Source organism: Rhinatrema bivittatum, chromosome 4 (genome assembly GCF_901001135.1).
Source record: "Rhinatrema bivittatum chromosome 4, aRhiBiv1.1, whole genome shotgun sequence".
NCBI lineage: Eukaryota > Metazoa > Chordata > Amphibia > Gymnophiona > Rhinatrematidae > Rhinatrema > Rhinatrema bivittatum.
The window spans coordinates 75112565-75133080 of record NC_042618.1 but is presented as its reverse complement, the minus strand read 5'-3'; the positions used below and the strand labels follow the sequence as shown (position 1 = coordinate 75133080).

The following is a 20516-nucleotide window of genomic DNA, read 5'->3' as shown; positions in this document are numbered from 1 at the left end:
GGCGTGTCCAGGGCGTGTCCGGGGGCAGGGGGTGGTCCGGGGCGGGTCCGGGGGCATGGCGACGGTTCGGGGGCAGGCCGGGAGGGCGGTCCCGTGTCCCCCGGCACTGCGGCCTGTGCAGGGGATGCCGGGGCGGCACGCGCAAGTTACGGAGCGGCCTAGGAGGGAACGGAGGCAGGCTGCGCGGCTCGGTACGCACAGGCGCGCGTATTTTTTTAAGATCAACCTCAGCGTGTAGTATCTGAGATATGAGCTAAGTATGATTCTCTCTTATCCTTTCAGCTAAGATTGAGAACCTATAGTATATAGAGGGGTTAATGTTCTGCCATCCAATTCCACTGGGGACACAATTGTATTATGACCATTGACAAAGCAGGAAGATTATACCTCCTGCTTAATAGAAAAGAAATTATTGATGAATAAAATCTTTCAGAACAGTATGTCTAGTAGCTTGTAGACTCGCTATCTGTTGAAAGTACTTTCTCCATATGAAGAAACATATTTGACATTTCTGCTGGCATTTTTCTCTGCCATTTTAGATCATCTGTAGCTTTCACTTGGAAATCTGTCAGATGGTTCTTTCAAGACACATGGCTAGACAAGATTGCATCATTCTGTCTGACCTTTATAAGATTAAGACACCATAATTTTGTCCATAGGTCATCACGGTTAATTGACATTCAGATCAACACAGTTGACCAGCCTAATTTATGTTGGTGATTAAAAATGACATAATAATTATAAAATGATTCATTGGATACATTTCCTCATTTAATGATTATATTTGTTTTCACAATGACCAAATGACATTTCCTTCCTAGACATCTCAGTATAGTTTTAGGATCTTCTTTTTCTCTTTTAAAGTTTAATAGTTCTGTAATCCACATGAAATTTACTGCTATTTCATAAAATGTCTTCTATTAAAATAGAAAAAAAAACCCCAAAATGGAGAATTAGCATGTTGTTCCAATGTGTGTTTGAAACAAAATGCATTTTTATCAACTGTATAACTATTTTTAGTTTTTAGTTTTTTTACACTCCTTTTTTTAACCCCATCTCAGATTATTTAGACCGAGCGTTTTCAATAGCAGGACCATCTATTTGGAATAACATCCCCGCAAGCTTCAGATTGGAACCCTGCCTCTTAACTTTCAGAAAAAAACTCAAGACGTGGCTCTTTCACCAAGCCTTCTCTGATCCTCCAGACAATCACTAGTCGCCATTATTCTCACCTGGACGAATGGCCTTTTATCCTCTCGAACGATGGACTCTGGCACTTCCAGGTTAAAGCACCTTAAGCTTTAACCCATATTCTCTATTGTATTATGTTACAATTACTTCCTGCCTTTACCTTCTTTCCAGCTATTTAAGCTTCCAAGTTTTTTACTCCTTGTTAAATGTAACTTTGCCTTATTCACCTCTGTTGTTAATTACTTTAGTTATTGCTTCAGTTATACCCTTGTTCTATGTAAACCGATCCGATATGGTTATTACTATGAAGGTCGGTATAAAAAAGTGTTAAATAAATAAATAAATAAATTATTTGCCTAGACGGCACAAAGAGGGGGGCTCTCGTTGGCCTAAAGGACAGGAGAGCCATTTCCTCCGAGATGGTCCCGCATCACCACTCTGATGACCTGCAAGGACTGCCACAGAAGTAGCAGCCGCCTTCCCTCACTGCCCAGCTCACCAGACGTGAGCGTGTGAGCTCTCTCACATGTCTTAGTCCAGCCATGACAATATGAATTAGCATGGCTCTGGCCTGCTCTTGTAAAGTTCGTTTCTTATCAGAATCAGAATATAATCCAGTATCAAGTCTCTTCAGCCATGGTATGATGAGTGGCCATCTTCTGCCGGCAACCGAGTTACTTCAGGAGGGGTGACAGCCACTCGAATGCCTCTTGCATGCTGCCAAATCCTGGCTACCTTATGGAGCATCTGTAACCTTACATCTCTCTACTTGCGACGGTGCCTCCACCTGACTGTATGCAATGCCAGTATTATTGATGACAAGCTGGACTTGATGAGATTGTAAGTGGCTCTAAAGTGCTCTCTTTAGATCTATGGGAAATGCCAGACAACTTCATGGACCAAGACCTCCAATTTCCTGGGATATAAATTGGTCTTGCAGGGCTTCATATCCTTTCTGTACTTGGTCAGCTGCTTGGAAGAAGCTGGTGACGACTCTGTATCCCTCCATCCCTACAGCCTGTGGGATGGACAAAGCCCTGGTTATCAGTAGGTATAGAGTGTTCATGAGAGGTGGGTTCTCCACAGATGTCTCTTTCTTGCTTGCAATGAGATCTTGGTTCTCATCAATTTTATCTCCTGATGAATTCATTTTGCAGCAGATAAAGTTGTAGGGGTGGGTGCAAGTAGTTCTAAATTAAGACAGCGTCTTTTTTAAGTCAATGAAGGCTTTAGTTTCTTGATGAGATCCAAACCACGATTTTTAAATATAAGATGTGATTATTTCTTGGTCAAGAAATAGCTTTATATGTCCTGAATTTGATGAACCCAGTCTTTTGTGAATATCTGTGAGTTGCCAGCATTCTATTCAATCCAAAGATCCTGGTATACAGAGTAGCTTTTAAATGCAGGGTTACTTCCACTTTTTGCAAATAAAACCTATGGGGCGGATTTTAAGAGCCCTGCTCACGTAAATCTGCCCGGATTTACGCGAGCAGGGCCTTGCACGCCGGTGCGCCTATTTTACATAGGCCTACCGGTGCGCGCAGAGCCCCAGGACTCGCGTAAGTCCCGGGGTTTTTCGAGGGGGGCGTGTCGGGGGCGGGGCTGATCGGCGCGGCATTTTCGGGGCAGGACGCGGCGTTTCGGGGGCGGGCCCAGGGGCGTGGTTTCGGCCCGGGGTGGTCCGGGGGCGTGGCCGCGCCCTCCGGAACCACCCCCAGGTCCCGTCTCGGCGCGCTAGAGGCCCGCTGGCGCGCGGGGATTTACTTCTCCCTCCGGGAGGCGTAAATCCCCCGACAAAGGTAGGGGGGGGGGGCTAGATAGGGCCGGGGGGGGGGTGGGTTAGATAGAGGAAGGGAGGGGAAGGTGAGGGGATGGCGAAAGCGAGTTCCCTCCGAGGCCGCTCCGATTTCGGAGCGGCCTTGGAGGGAACGGCGGCAGGCTGCACGGCTCGGCGCGCGCCGGCTACACGAAATCAGCAGCCTTGCGCGCGCCGATCCAGGATTTTAGTGGCTACGCGCGTATCTACTAAAATCCAGCGTACTTTTGTTGGCGCCTGATGTGCCAACAAAAGTATGCTAAGGCGCGCTTTTTGAAAATCTACCCCTATATGTTGATATCTGTTCAGTGGAAACTGAATCAAAGGCCACCAATTCAGTTCAAAAGGTCATCAAACCGCTTTCAGATGGTAGAGACTTTCAGTCTTGAGCTGGACTTCAGAAGATGACCTGACATGAATAGCTTTCCAGTCCAGGCAGGAGCAAATTTTTGGATCCATAAGCCACACTGGGGCCCCAGTCCTGGTAGGAGAGCCAACACAGGTACCACCCTATGAAGAAAGGCTAAAGCGGTTAGGGCTGTTCAGCTTGGAGAAGAGACGGCTGAGGGGGGATATGGTAGAGGTCTATAAAATCATGAAAGGACTTGAACAGGTAAATGTGAATTGGTTATTTACTCTTTCAGATAATACAAGGACTAAGGGGCACTCCATGAAGTTAGCAAGTAGCATACTTAAAACAAATCAGAGAAACTTCTTTTTCACTCAATGCTCAATTAAGCTCTGAAATTCATTGCCAGAGGATGTGGTTAAGGCAGTCAGTGATGCTGGAAATAAAAAAGTTTTCGATAAGTTCCTGGGGGAGAAGAGCTATTAATCATGTTGATTTAGGGAATAGCCACTGCTTATTACCAGCATCAGTAGCATGGGATCTGTTTAATGTTTGGGTACTTGCCAGGTACTTGCAACCTGGATTGGCCACTATTGAAGACAGGATGCCAGGCTTGATGGACCCTTGCTCTGACCCAGTAAGGCAACTTCTTATGTTTTAATGTTCTTATGGATGTCTGTCATGGTGGGGGAGTCCCTGGAGTCCAAATGTTTGGAAGAGCTTTTGGGTCCTCACAGTCACAGAGTCTGAGGTCTGACTAGCCAGCAGTAATATCACTTCCAGCCTGTCAATTCATTCCTGTCTCTAAGTAACATGTTATCACCAACCTGGGCCATGACCCTGCTCATCTCCACAGGTCAGATAGAAATCTTCCATGGCCCACCTAGGTCAGAGGTTTGCCCACCTCTGACTTAGCTCCTTAAATATGGATATTAATACTTTATTCATATTTTCTTTATCCATTACAAAAACACTAGGTTATCATCCTCAATGGGGTAAAAGTGTGATGCATTACTTGTTAACTGTGTTGTTAGAGTTCTAGTGAATCTACCCATCAAACTAGCACATACAGACAGCTAAATACACTGTACTCTGTAAAACACACTATTATTCTATAAGAACAATCTGTGAAGGCAAAAAGTTTAAATAGATATTGCATCGGTGTCTTTTTTGTGGTTGTTGTAAAGGACCATGTGAAGACTTTATATAGCTTAATAGATGACACAACGATTTTATTTTCTGTTTTATTTAGTGAATGGATTTAGGGCCATGTTTGTGAGGTTCCAGAAATAGTTCACAACCGAGCACTATCACTGTATGGACCAGGAGAAGGGACCTTGGAGAGCTGTCTGGAGAGCTGAAGACAGCAAAGCACTGTGACAAGGTAGTGGCTAAACCAGAGGTATGCTGGGCTGCACAGAGAGAGGAATAACCAGCATTAAAAAGGAGGTGATAATGCCTTTCTACAGGTCTTTGGTGAGGTCTCATCTGGAATACTGTGTTCCGTTCTGGAGCTCATATCTCAAAAATGATAGAGACAGGACGAAGGCAGTCCAGAAAAAAGCAACCAAAATAGTGTGTGATCTGTAACAGTGGCTGAAGATCCAAATATGTACAGGGGAGATATGATACAGACCTCCAGATACCTGAAATGTATTAATGATGCAAAACATCAAACATTTTCCATTGGACAGGAAACGCAGAACTAGAAGGTATGATATGAAACTCCAGGAGGGACGACTCAGAACCAACCTCAAGAAATATTTCTTCACAGAAAGGGTGGTAGATGCTTGGAACACCCTGCCAGAGTAGGTGGTGAAGATAAGAACAGTAATGGAATTCAAAGAGCATGGGATAAACACTGTACATTCCTGTAGGCTAGAGGATGGAAATGAAGAAATGGGGTAACCAGTGTTTTTAGGTGTAACATTTCTGCAAGGGGCAACCTGGACAGCATGGCAGTTATTACCTTAACAGTTATTATCCTTAGCAGAAGACATGGGAGTAACCTGCATGGAGTGGCACGTATTACCCTTAACAGAAGACATGGGAGTAACCTGCATGGAGTGGCACGTATTACCCTTAACAGAAGACATGGGAGTAACCTGCATGGAGTGGCACGTATTACCCCTAACAGAAGACATGGGAGTAACCTGCATGGGAGTAACCTGCATGGAGTGGCACGTATTAACCTTAACAGAAGACATGGGAGTAACCTGCATGGAGCGGCAGTTACTACCCTTAACAGAAGACATGGGAGTAACCTGCATGGAGCGGCAGTTACTACCCTTAACAGAAGACATGGGAGTAACCTGCATGGAGTGGCACTTATTACCCTTAACAGAAGACATGGGAGTAACCTGCACGGAGTGGCACGTATTACCCTTAACAGAAGACATGGGAGTAACCTGCATGGAGTGGCACGTATTACCTTTAACAGAAGACATGGGAGTAACCTGCACGGAGTGGCACTTATTACCCTTAACAGAAGACATGGGAGTAACCTGCATGGAGCGGCAGTTACTACCCTTAACAGAAGACATGGGAGTAACCTGCATGGAGTGGCACTTATTACCCTTAACAGAAGACATGGGAGTAACCTGCACGGAGTGGCACGTATTACCCTTAACAGAAGACATGGGAGTAACCTGCATGGAGTGGCACGTATTACCTTTAACAGAAGACATGGGAGTAACCTGCACGGAGTGGCACGTATTTCCCTTAACAGAAGACATGGGAGTAACCTGCATGGAGTGGCACTTATTACCTTTAACAGAAGACATGGGAGTAACCTGCATGGAGTGGCACTTATTACCCTTAACAGAAGACATGGGAGTAACCTGCATGGCGTGGCACGTATTACCCTTAACAGAAGACATGGGAGTAACCTGCATGGAGTGGCATGTATTACCTTTAACAGAAGACATGGGAGTAACCTGCATGGAGTGGCATGTATTACCTTTAACAGAAGACATGGGAGTAACCTGCAGGGAGTGGCATGTATTACCTTTAACACTATTACAATTAATTAATTTGTTAACTAGGAAAATCAAATTACAACAAATTCCTTCTTTTCAGCTTGGTCCTGGAAGATAGGGAGGTAAAGTGACTCAGCCAAGATTGCACAGAGTCAGTGTCAGAAGGTAGTCTTGAATCCATGATACAGAAGTTTTCCTGAATCACAGTCCAATGGGGCAAATTGGTGATTGCTCTAGAAAGGCAATTGTGAAAGAAATTGTGTTAAACTGTTTAGTCAAAATGAAGTTTCAGGAAATGTAGTCATTATCTAAAATACTGCTCTGATCAAATAAGCTGCCAAACGTCATTCAGAAATAAAGTGGGATGGGCTAGTCTTGTGGTTTAGGATCACAGGCCTGCATCATCCAGTAGGGATACACTGTGCAGATGATGCACTCAGGCTTGGAGAGGGAAGAAAGATGGCCGCCATAAAGCAGTACTTAGAGAAAGACTCCAAGGAACGTTCCCTCCAACGTCAGGGCTAACAAGGCTACTTCAGCCACCTGAGCTTGCCATGTATTGTGGGGCATTAAATGAGAGAAAAATCAGATGAGAAATATGGCATGGGATGTATACTTGAAATTAAAATAAATTCTAACTATGTGGTTGCCTTCTTACCAAGCTATCTGTGCTTATCACTGATGGCCAGTGATAAGAAATGATTATTATTATTACTATTATTATTTGGCTGTATGCAGGGGTTCTGGCTGTTCCTGGAACTGAAGACTGGTCCATCTCTGCTTTGTCACCAGTTCTGGTTTTTTTGCCATTGGGTTATAAATTCAATCAAATCTAATTACATTCTTTGTTATAGCCAACAAAATATATTTCTGTATACAAGAAGGATATAAATGCATCCGCAGAAGAATGCTATTTATCTCACTGTGAGATTCCTTTTTTTTTTATTTGAAGTGTTCATTCAGCCCAGTATAGAAGATGATAAAATCAGTCTGAATACTGAAATAATGTTTCATAGAATTTTATCCAGACACCGCATATTCTAGTAAGGAGCTTTCTGACTCTTATGCCTCAAAACCCCTTGCCTTAATCTCATTTAATCTCTAACTCTGCTCTGCTGCCTCTACTCACAAGCATGGCCACTGCCTTGACCTAGTCCTTTCCTTCAACTGCTGTCTCTCAGACAGAATTTCTACAAGACATAAAGCAAATGTGCTGTCCCTTTCAGCATTTCTACTACCCCTTTCTTATTCTCTAACTCAGGGCTTATTCTGCTAATGACTTTTTGCCACGGGCACAAAATAGAAGAAATACTTATATCAATTAGGACCTATTATTTATTTATTTATTTATTTGTAGGGTTTTATATACAGTTATTCGGTAGAGCCATCATAACGGTTTACAAATCTGCAATTATCATCCAACATATGCAATTATCTTACAATCAAATGGAGTTAACATAGTAGTTGGGAACAGTAGGGTTTTGTGAACAATCAACATATTTTCTTAGTCGTTGAATAACAGAATATTGCGGAGAACATTTTCAAAGAACTTAACGGATCAAGGGAGTGAGCAGGGAGGGGTAGAAAAGGAGGGTACATCAGGAGAGCATGAAGGAGGAGGATTATGCTTGCGAGTTCGGTTGAGCGCTGGGATGATCAGGTGTCAGATAGTTAGAATAGAGTTTGCGGAATAAAAATGTTTTTAGGTCTTTTTTAAATGTTTCTTGGATGTGCTGGGTCCTCAGTTCTATGGGTAGGGTGTTCCAAGTTTTGGGGGAAGCAATGGAAAATGCTCTTTCTCGCGTAGTTGAAAGATGAGCGTCTCTTAAGGTGGGGATGTTTAGGAATCCTGTGTTGTTGGAGCATAGGTTTCTTTGTGGGTTATGGGGGTAATGTTTAAGCCTTTTAGTCCATGAAGATCATCATTTAAGATTTTATGAATGATGGTCATAGATTTGTAGGTAATTCGTGCAGAAATAGGAAGCCAGTGAAGAGAGGTTAAAATGGGTGTAATGTGTTCGTTTCTTTTTTTTCCGATAAGGATTCTGGCAGCTGAGTTCTGCAGTATTTGGAGTGGTTTGAGGGATGATGAAGGGATTCCAATAAGTAATGAGTTGCAGTAATTGAAGGTGGAGAAAATAAGCAGTTGGAGGACGGTTCTGAAGTCAGAAGGGTTGAGAAATGGCTTTATGTGTCTTAGGGTTAGTAGCTTGTGGTATCCTTCTTTCGTTTTATTTACAATGTCGGGTTTGAAAGAGAGTTCAGCATCGATGGTACCTCCAAGGTTCCTGGTATGGGTGAAACATTATTATTATTATTATTATTATTAGTGAAACATCCGAAGCCATTTTTTATGAGCACAAATTTTTTAAAATTTCAAACAAATTTTGGAGAAATCAGTAATATGCATGCATGTAAACTGCTTGTAGTTTATATGTGTTAGTTTTCTAGAACAGTGGTTCTCACCTTTGTTCTATTGGGATGCATCTGATAGATGATGCTCATGTGAGTGACACACTAAACACATGAACATCATGGGGCTAAATTTAAACAAATACTCTGCATCTACAGGAATCCACAACCCCCAATCATAGGTGCATTGCAGAACTAGGATATTTCCCCAAAGAACTCACCATACAAAAAAATATATTTTGATACTGGTATAATTTTAGTATCAGAAAAAAACTCTCTCTACTTCCAGGCTCATTGTAAAATACAAAACCTGAAAAATAAATGCTCAGCACATGTATAGCAAACCTACCATACCATAACAGCACTAACTCTGAGGACTCAAACAGCAATAGCCCTACGAATGAAAAGGCAGCAATGCACTATCAATGCAAGTCCTATTGAGAAAACACAACAAATAAGACTGATACAAATGCCTACATGCTAATAAAATACCTCACCTCAGACACACACACAGAACAGGCCTTCACCAAATACAGAATAAAAGATCAAAAATTACAAAGGTGGAGACAAAAACTGAAATGGAAACCCCAAAAAGCCATTCTGCATGCAGTGCAAAACTGGAGAAATAGAAAGAGAAATATATTTTCTCCTACACTAAGCAAAGTACAAAGATAGAAGAAATGGCATATTATGGCTTTTGCATCCTGTCACTCTCCCTCCCTGCTCCCATCAACCCTCATTTCTCCCAAGCATTCTCCATTTCAGTCATCCCCTCACACATCCCTGCCCAGCATTCCCAACCCCCAAATCCTCTTCCCTGTGCTCCCTCTCTCCCCTGCTCAACTCTCATACCCCTTCCTCCCCCTCCCTGTCCAACTACCCTGACTCCCTATTTCCCACTCCTTCCTGCTCAACAGCCCCCACATTCCCTCTCTCTTCCACCTTCCTGCCCAACATCTCCAACCTTCTTTGCCCCCCCCCCCCACCTCCTTAGGGTGAAGAGAACATCAGTAGCTTCCCTTCCAGGCCCAGCAGGGGAAGATAAAGTTTGAGTTCCATCAGACCCAGAAAAGCAGGCATTGGCAATGACTTGCTTTGATCTGGGTGAATGAGGAAACAGCCTCCCACTGAGCCAGAAAGAGGAGAAGGAAGCAAGAGTAGCCTCCCATCAGGCCTGATAAAGGAGAAGTCAACCAACTTCCATCTGGGCTGATGAGGAGAGATCAGCCTCCTTCTGGCCTTGCGACACACCTCTCAGGACCTTGTGACACACTAGTGTGGGATCCACTGTTCTAGAGCATAGAGGTCTGTGATATGTAGCAGACAAGAATAGACCGAATGTTTGTTAAAATAAAAATAAAAATCAGAACCAGAGTTCAGTCATTTTGCTCCATATATCATTAAAGAATCTCAATTCTCTCATGCAAGATATATAATCTTCTCCAAACAAACACACTGTAATGTTCATTTAGGATATCTGTGTATCCTAAGGGATAGGAGGCATTCACTAATGAATAACACATTTAGGACCTGAAGAAGAAGCCAAATGTAGCAGCAACTTTGTGTCTAACGCAAAATGTTAGAAAGGGTAAAATGCTCAGAATTTCCAAATAAAAAATATGCATGGATTTAGACAGAGATTCTTATAAACAAAGTTGATTTCTAAAGGGACTCTTTATCTTATCAACTGTCTACACCAAAGTTTCTCTCACTGTAGCATTTCTATTTAGCTGACTCACTATACACCAGGTTTTTACATGTTTTTATTTAAATAAAAAATGTAAAAACCATAAAAAGATAAAAAGATAAAAAATAATATAGTGAGCACTTTTCTGAATTTGTGTAATCGGTTTTCCCTTTTTGCTTGTTGTAACTTTAAGTGTAACATTTTCTGCCTGGGGTAACCTGCAAGGAGCAGCAGTTACTAGGCTAAACAACTTCTGTGCAAACTGGAAAGGACCACTTGGGTCTTTTCTGCATCATATACTATGTTACAGGACCTGATTTACTAAGACTTTTCTCCCATTCTGGGTCTAGGAGGTCAAAAAGCTTTGTAATTCAGGCCCACAAGGATTTGTTGAAGATATTTCAGGTACATTAAAGTGATATTGCATGAATCTCGTCTTATAGCTCTCCTTTAGAAGGAAAGCTTCCTTTTTCCATTATCCTTTGCCTTTGCCATTCTTTATAGGTTAGGGATCAGATGCACTAAAGATGACTTTTTTTTCCATTTTGTGTCTATGAGGAAAATGCTTAGGATGTCTGGGCCTAGGTAACCTTTTTTGTCAGCCTTTGACTAGATTTCACTACACTAGTGCTGCAGTTTTCTCCCTGAAGTGAAGCCCATTCCATTCGGATGCCATGATTTCTGCTAGAAAAGAAAACCATAATGGGCAGGTTCCTTTTTATCCCTTGATTACACGTTTCCACTGGGGTGTGGACATTTCATGAAGCAGCTTGGGAGTGGCAACATTGCTCAGCTGCCTCCATGCGCTGGATTTGTTGTGTGACTGCCACGGGAATTCACTGTACTCATTCAAAAAGAGATGTTTACCTCATTTAGACCTTTGTATATCAAATTCCTGCCTTCATTTCTGGAGTTTGGTGCCTGCTCTCTGGATGCCAAGTCCTCTGACCTTGTCCTCGCCTCACGGTCACGGGCAGAATGAAGATTCCAGTCTCTGCTGGCTGGATTAAAGTAAACAGCAAATAAGCAAGGAGTGCATGATAAGGCAGCAATGCGTGCCAACCCTCTTCAGCCTAAGACAATTTGACCTTCTTATCTTCCAGGGACTGTACATGTAGTAACTGGCAGCTGATGGATAGTAGGGAAAGTACTTCCAGCCTAGTACATATGTTCTCTATTTATTATTTCTGTGTATAGATCATGAATGTTAAGCAATTGGTGTGGTTGTGATAAAAATGTTTTTTTTTCCCAAGAAAGCTGGAAATGGCAAACTACTTAAACACATAAAGGGGCCTATACATTCAAGGGGTAGATATTTTGAAATGTTCAGCTAAGTGAGTTAGTGGATAACACTTATGCGGCTAACTCACCCGGGATATTCAGCGGCTATGCTGCTGAATATACCCAGATAAATTCCTAGTTTGCCGGATAAGTCTTATCTGGCTAACTTTAGACCTACTAGTGAGCAGGTCTGACTTACTGGATTAACTTAACCCAATAAGTCCAAATATCGACATCTATTTGGCTAGGTTAGCCGGATAAGTAACTGCTCCCTCTTACATCCACCTCCCACCTGCCACCTATCTGCTTAATTACTTGGCCAGACAGCTACTTATCTGCCTAAGTGGCAGCTACTGAACGGGACCGGATATTTTGCTGCCGCCACTTAGCCAAATAAGTCCCTACTTAATCCATCTAAGTAGCACTGAATATTATCCTCTAAGACTTAGCATGCACATTAAAGCAATTTAGTATGTGCTCAGAATAGCAGGCTGTGCATTAAGGCCCTTGGGTGCATGCTAAGCCAATCCCAGAAGCTGTCAGTTCCTACAAAGTAAAATTAGCATGTACATGCATGTAAATGAAGGAGTGTAAGAAACAAATGAGGATTTAGGTATCAGGTCCTAAACAGCATGGTATGTTCTGCTCCACCTATTTAGTGCATGATCAGTAAGGCCAAATATTTAACACCTGCCTGCAGACAGCAATTAGTGATTTAACTTATAAAGTATTACAAGGGTTCAACTAACAGGATGCATTGTGGGTTTCTTTCTTTTTCTGACATAGCAATTAGCTGGATTTAGAAAAAGAATTAGCTTTCACCACATCCTCTGGCAATGAATTCCAGATCTTAATTATGCATTGAGTAAAAAAATATTTTCTATTTATTAGAAAGGGAATGGTGAATAAAATGAAAAATGTCATAATGCCTCTGTTTCGCTCCATGGTGAGATCACGCCTTGAATACTGTGTACAATTCTGGTCACCGCATCTCAAAAAAAATAAAGTTGCGATGGAGAAGGTACAGAGAAGGGCGACCAAAATGATAAGGGGATGGAACAGCTTCCCTATGAGGAAAGACTAAAGAGGATAGGACTTTTCAGCTTACAGAAGAGACGGCTGAGGGGGGATATGATAGAGGTGTTTAAAATCATGAGAGGTCGAACGGGTAAATGTGAATCGGTTATTTACTCTTTTGGATAATAGAAAGACTAGGGGGCACTCCTTGAAGTTAGCATGTGGTACATTTAAAACTAATCTGAGAAAGTTCTTTTTCACTCAACGCACAATTAAACTCTGGAATTTGTTGCCAGAGGATGTGGTTAGTGCAGTTAGTATAACTGTGTTTAAAAAAGGATTGGATAAGTTCTTGGAGGAGAAGTCCATTATCTGCTATTAATTAAGTTGACTTAGAAAATAGCGACTGCTATTACTAGCAACAGTAACATGGAATAGACTTAGTTTCTGGGTACTTGCCAGGTTCTTATGGCCTGGATTGGCCACTGTTGGAAACAGGATGCTGGGCTTGGTCTGTCCCAGTATGGCATGTTCTTATGTTCTTCTTAAATGTATCATCTTGTAACGTCATTGTGTGTTCCCTTCTCTTTGTACTCTTTGAAAGAGTAAACAACAATTAACATTTACTTGTTCTACTCCATTCATTATTTTATAGACCTCTATCATATCTCCCCTCAGCTGTCTCTTCTCCAAGCTGAAGAGTCCTAAACTCTTAAGCCTTTCTTCATAGGGGAATCATTCCATCACCTTTATCATCTTGGTTGCCCTCCTTGTATCTTCTCTAATTCTGCTAAAACCTTTTTTTGAGATGTGGTGACTAGAGCTGCACACTGTATTCAAGATAAAGTCACCTTTTCCTGAATGGCGACTCCTAATGTGGAACTGTGCAATGTGTAGCTATAATTTAGGTTACTCTTTCCTAAGTGTATCACTCTGTACTTGTCCATATTAAATTTCATTTGCAAAATGAATTTAATATGGACAAGTACAAGCAAAATGAATTTAATATGGACAAGTACCTGCAATTAATCACATCACACGACAACAAAGACTATTACCAATAATGATATCACCGATAACACAAGTCCTAGGACTCTCATTATTTACCTTAACACTATTCAACGCTCAGTCGCTCTCCAAAAAATTGGACATCCTCAGTGACTACCTCATAGAAGCCAACCCAGATATCTGTGCAATTACAGAGACATGGCTAAAACACATAGATATTGTACTCATAAATCAACTGCCCATACAATCTTACGACTTATTCTCCGTCCCAAGACCCAAAAAAAGAGGTGGAGGTCTCCTTCTTGCAGCAAAAAAAGGTCTTAATATTACCTTACAACTTACCAACTCCTCTAACAAACTAGAATTCTCCCTCTTTAAATCTGAACAAATCCAAATAGCTTTAGTCTACGCACCACCAGGAACCTTAGAATTGGATCCCTCTCTACTGATAGAACTTATAGCCAAACACATAAACGCCGACAAACCTGCTATAATCCTCGGAGACTTTAATTTACACGTAGATGTTTCTCCACAATCCATCAACTGCCAAACAGTTCTTTCCTCTCTCAACCATTTGGGCTTTACTCAAATCATCAACAGTTCTACCCACAAGGCAGGCCACACTCTGGACCTCATCTTTATTAACGAACCCTTTAACATTCATACCAACCCCACTTGCTCACCAGTTCCATGGTCAGACCACAAAGTTATACACACAACCCTCAATATCAACAACCCACCACCTCAAACCACTAACAAAACCACCATCCACTTCAGGAAACCATGCTCTCCAGACATACTCAGTGAAAAGATGTCTGAAGCATTAAAGCAACTAGAACTCACAGACGCAACAACTGCAACTACCTCCTGGATCAATATTAACAATAAAATTGCAGATCAAATCTGCCCAACTACTACCAAAACCATACAACCTACATTAGACAATAGGAAACCTTGGTTTACACCCGAACTTAAATGCCTTAAACAATCTCTTAGAAAAAAAGGACAAAGCTGGAGAAAAAACCCAACCACTTCAACACATGCCATCTACAAATCGCTCCTCAACAACTACAGGAATACAATCTGTAGAACAAAGAAAGAATTCTACGGGAAAAAAATACACCACTTTATATTCGACTCAAAGGCTCTCTTCTCCTACTTATCCTCTTTAACCAAACCATCTCCTCCTACCATCCCAGACCACCAAGCTCTCAATAAAGCAAACGAACTAGCCAACTACTTCAAAACAAAAATCACCAACCTTACCCAATCAATCACATCTAACAGCCTTACCCTATCACACCATCTCACATCCTTACCGCAACAAACCACAAGCCTGGATTCATTCGAGCTCACCTCTTCACTGGAGATCGAAAACACACTCAAAAAATTCAAACCTTCCTCCCACCCATCAGACCCAATACCAACAAATCTCCTCATCGCTATACCAAACACCATCTCAAAACCAATTGCAGAAATTATCAACACATCCCTTTCTCAAGGTTTAGTTCCTAACCAGTTAAAATTGGCAATACTGAAACCATTACTAAAGAAACCAAACGCTTGCCCATCAGACCCAGCTAATTTTAGACCCATCGCAAACTTACCACTGATCGCCAAACTGATGGAAAAAATTGTCAACAAGCAACTATCAGATTATTTGGAAGATCATAACATTCTATCCCCAGCTCAATATGGATTCCGGAAACGTCTAAACACCGAATCGCTCTTACTATCTCTCACTGACACAATCCTCGTTAATCTGGAGAACAAACAATCTTACCTGCTCATTCTTCTGGATCTTTCCGCTGCATTTGATACGGTAAATCACTCTACTCTAATAGACCAACTAGCCAACATAGGGATCAAAGGCACAGCCCTTAGTTGGTTCCATTCCTTCTTAAGCAACAGATTCTACAAAGTAAGGATAAACAACAAAGAATCGCATCCTATCCTGACAGAACAAGGAGTCCCACAAGGATCATCACTTTCACCCACCCTCTTCAATATCTACCTCCTCCCTCTCTGCCATCTACTCTCAAACCTTAAGCTTACCCATTACCTCTATGCAGACGACATACAAATCCTCCTTCCGATCACAGAATCCCTTCAAAAAACCATCATGTACTGGAACGAATGCCTACAGCCCATCAAAAACCTACTCTCAAGCCTCAACTTAGTATTGAATGCTAATAAAACCGAAATGCTCATTGTCTCCCAGGATCCACACACAATCTCTTCCAGCTTTTCTCTACCAAACACAAACAACTCGTTCTCATCTGACGTCAGAGACCTTGGAGCATGGCTTGATAATCATCTAAACCTAAAAAAGTTCGTTAACAATACCACAAAGGACTGCTTTTACAAACTGCAAGTCCTCAAAAAACTTAAACCCCTCCTTCACTTCTCCGACTTCAGGCTAGTACTACAATCCATCATTCTTTCGAAGCTCGACTATTGCAATTCCCTGTTTCTAGGTATACCAGCCAACACTATCAAACCATTACAGATGGTTCAGAATTCAGCGGCCAGAATTCTAACTAACACTAACAAAAAAGATCATATCACCCCAATCCTTCAGAACTTACATTGGCTCCCCATTAAACAAAGGATACTCTATAAGGTACTCACTATCATCCACAAAGCGACAAACAAACTAGCCCCCATCACATTAAGCTCTCAACTCCAACCGCACACTTCCTCCAGACCAATCAGAAGCGCATACAGAGGATCACTGCATGCTCCGCAAATAAAATCATCATTGAGCAAACGAGCGCTATCTTCAGCAGGCCCACACCAATGGAACACTCTTCCCCCAGATCTCAGATTAGAACCCAGTCATCAAGAATTCAAAAAAAGACTGAAGACTTTTCTCTTCCAACAAGCTTTCCCAGATGCTTAATTCTTTCTGTGACGGACAGACTTCCTAATTTACTATATATCCCTTATTTATGGACACTGTATCAAATACTACTTTTAAGAACATGCAACGGGACAATTATCTTGGAGCTCATAATTCACGTTTTTTCTTATGTTTATTTGGCTTTGCTTATATTTTTTATTTATTGCTACGTTAAATAGTTATACTTCTTCATATTTAAAATATTATACTCTTTATTTATGTTCCAGTTGAACTATTGTTTCTTTATTTGGTACTATGTTGAATTGTCAAACAGTTATACTGTTCCATATGTTCTACGGTTCCATGTAAAGCTCCGCTCTCTGTTGAGCAGTTATTCGTTTTATGTAAACCGGAGTGATTTGTAGTCCCTACAAGAACTTCGGTATATAAAAATTAAAAATAAATAAATAAAATAAATAAATAAATTTGCATGCCCAGTCTCCCAGTTTTGAAAAGTTTTCCTGCAATTTTTCACAATCCACTTGTGATTTAACAACTTTGAATAATTTGGTGTCATCAGCAAATTTGAACACCTCACTAGTTGTCCCCATTTCCAGGTAGTTTATAAATATATTAAAAAGCAGTGGTCCCAGAACAGATCCCTGGGGCACTCCACTATTCACTTTTCTCCATTGGGAAAGTTTACCATTTAGCCCTACTCTTGTTTTCTATCTTTTAACCAGTTCACAATCCGCAATAGGACACAATTATACCTAACCCATAACTTTTTAATTTCCTAAAAAGTTTGTCATGAGGGACTTTGTCAAATGCTTTCTGGAAATCCAGATACATTATATCAACTGTCTCACCTCTATCCACATATTTATTTATGCCCACAAAAAAATATAGCAGATTGGTGAAGCAAGACTTCCCTTGGCTAAATCCATGTTGGCTTTGTCCCGTTAAACTGTGCTTATCTATATGTTCAGTAATGTTATTCTTTTTGATAGTTTCTACCTTTTGCCTGGCACTGATATCAAACTCACTGGTCTGTAGCTTCCTGGATCACCTCTTGAAACCTTTTTAAAAACTGGAGGTACATTGGCAACCCTCCAGTCTTCAGGTACCATAGATGATTTAATGAAAGTTTACAAATTAATACTATCAGGTCTGCAATTTTATTTTTCAGTTCTTTCAGCACTCTGGGATGTATACCATCTGGTCCAGATGATTTGCTATTCTTTCGTTTGTCAATTTGCCCTAGCATATCTTCCAGGTACAGTGAGATTTGTGCAGAATCATCACCTTTGAACATCATTTCTGGCATGGGTATCTCTCTTTCATCTTCCTCAGTGAAGAAGTAAAGAGATAGAGCCATGAAGAACAGAGAATTAAGCATGCTTATTTTAGCATGTACTCACTATGGGCCGGATTTTAAAAGGGTTACGCGCATAAGGTACGCGCGTAACCCTTTTAAAACGCCTCTGTGCGCGCCGAGCCTATTTTGCATAGGCTTCCGGCGTGGGCAAAGCCCCGGAACGCACGTAAGTCCCGGGGCTTTCCTGGAGGGGGCATGTCGGGGGCATGACACAATCCGCACGTCATTGGGGGCATGTCGGGGGCGTGACGCGGCCGGCGCGTCATCCGGAGGCGGTGCTGAGGGCGTGGTTTCGGCCCGGGGGCATTCCGGGGGCATGGCCGCGGCCTCTGGACTAGCCCCCGGACCGGAACATGGCGCACGGCAGCCAGCCCAACATGCGCAAAGTTACGCCTGCCTCAAGGAGGCTTAACTTTCGCGACAGAGGTAGAGGGGGAGTTTAGATAGGGCTGGAGGGAAGGGAGTTAGTTAGGGGAAGGGAGGGAATTCGGAGCGTCCTCAGGGGGAACGGGCAGTGCGTGCAAGGCCCGGCATGCGCAAGTTGCACAAATGTGCACCCCTTTGCGCGTGCTGACCCCGGATTTTATAAGATATGTGCGGCTACGCGCGTATCTTATAAAATCCGGCGTACTTTTGTTCACGCCTGGTGTGCGAACAAAAGTATGCGCGCGCGCTGTTTTTTAAAATGTACCCCTATTTTTGTAGTTACCATGCACTATTTAGTATTCAGGTAGTTATCATATGCAATACCTTTTGTGCATGGTAATAGCATATGTGGGTTATTGAGTTTAATTTTTAGCAAGTTTACTAAACATTATAGTGCATTGCACACTAAATGGCATTGTAGCATGCATGTTACGCATGTTTTAGTACATAGGCTTCATAGAATAAGGTGCATCTTTCTTAGATGCAGGAAAATTAAGGGTATCTTCTCCAGTGCCCTTTCCACCCCCCCCCCCCCCCAAACTGATCTGTAGGATAGTATGGGAATTCATAGAAAAGGTTCCTTCTTCTCCCAACCAGTTAGTAGAAAGACATTGGGCTAGTGGTTTTCTCAGGTTTTTCCCATTTTGTGCCATTGGGGAAATTTCTAGTTAAAGTATAGTCAAAAATGTCCCATTTGTATTTAAGATAAAAATGTGTTTAGCAACTGGCAAAGGCCCCTTGTGTCTGCAGAATGTTAATAGACATAAGGAGTGTAAAAAATGTATATAGTCATCTTGGGACAAGGCTGGCCCAGTGCCCAAGTCTAACCTCCCAGGCCGGCAACACTATAGTTTTTAAACTATGTGTTCTATTTCTGTTGTGTTTGATGACAAAGAAGGAGATACATTCTGTATATGCCTTCCACATGCATATTTATAAAACACAAGTGAGGCTGTGTGAAGCCAAGAACAAAAATTATAACCTTGACAGTGCTTCTGTTATTTTTATTGGACCAGATGAGTTTGCCTGCATTTCTTATACCACACATCTATACTAGAGTAAATCTATTATTGGGGAAAAAAAATGTTAGAAATATTGAGCCTTAGCGCAAAAGCAAAGAGACCTGAGTTTGATTAGTGAAGAGAATCCTTTAATTGCTTACCACTGACTAAGCCGAGGCATTAGGAGTTCTTAGCATCCTGACAGTAAAATAATGTGCTGCCAATGACATGTACCATACTGCTGCCTGCAATCAGGCAGGAGGAAGACTCTAGGACATACGTGGTTCAAATTCTTTTCTGTTCCTCGGTACTGCTCTGCTTGGTACAGTAGTGTTTACCTGGTGCTATGGTATGGTATGATTTGTACTCTTAATTCTACTTCCCTTTCAATTTTAAGAGAAAATCATACAGAAGACACATCAAGGTTATTCAGGTCAACCTCCCAAGGTTTACAAGAGAAATCTAAAAAGTGCAGTTGATATAGGAAGTACCTGCTAATGTGCAAGGGAGAGCTGCTTCTGCACACTTTTCTTCAAATGATTGGATTTCCTGCCAAAGGCCAAGCTCTGAATTCATTTAAATGGTTCCCTTGAATAGTTTAATGACCTGTGGCACACATCTATTGTTTGTCAGCGAATCTATTCATACTAGCAGAGATAAGAAGTCTATGAATCATACCCAGTGACTGTAGCAACAGCAAACATTTCCCTGCATATCTGAAGTGCTGAGGTAAGCAGGAGCTGAAGAAAGGCAGGCCCAGGGTAGAAATGAGTTTCCAGTGCCTGAAGAACATGGGGAAAAAAAAGGAAGGAAGGAAGAAAGAAAGAGTTTGTGTTTGTGATTATTGGACATTATACTAATAATGCTACTCAGCTGGGCTCTATAAACAAAATAAATCAGCTGCCAGGACTTACTCTACAATAACCTGATTGTGCAAATATTATTTGGACATAAAACAAAAATTGTTGTGCCTTAGCATCAAGCACCAGATTATTTCTGCATCCTATTCTTTCCAGGTCTGGGCAATTGTGGTATTATAGCTTTGACCCGAATGGGTAGAGTGAAGGCATCAGATGTTTGATTTTTTTTCTCTCCAGTTTATCAAGTAGCAACGGGAATATCTTACA

At 41.8% G+C, this 20516-nt stretch overlaps 1 long non-coding RNA gene across 1 annotated transcript; it reads right to left on the bottom strand.

Moving 5' to 3' along the window:
- Nucleotides 1-8460: 8460 nt before the first annotated feature.
- Nucleotides 8461-19965, bottom strand: LOC115089319. Its single transcript, XR_003856068.1, has 3 exons — nt 19881-19965; nt 11304-11437; nt 8461-8625 (listed from the first exon to the last, which is right to left on the bottom strand). It is a non-coding gene; the product is annotated as an uncharacterized LOC115089319 (long non-coding RNA).
- Between the last annotated feature and the right edge of the window lie 551 nt (nt 19966-20516).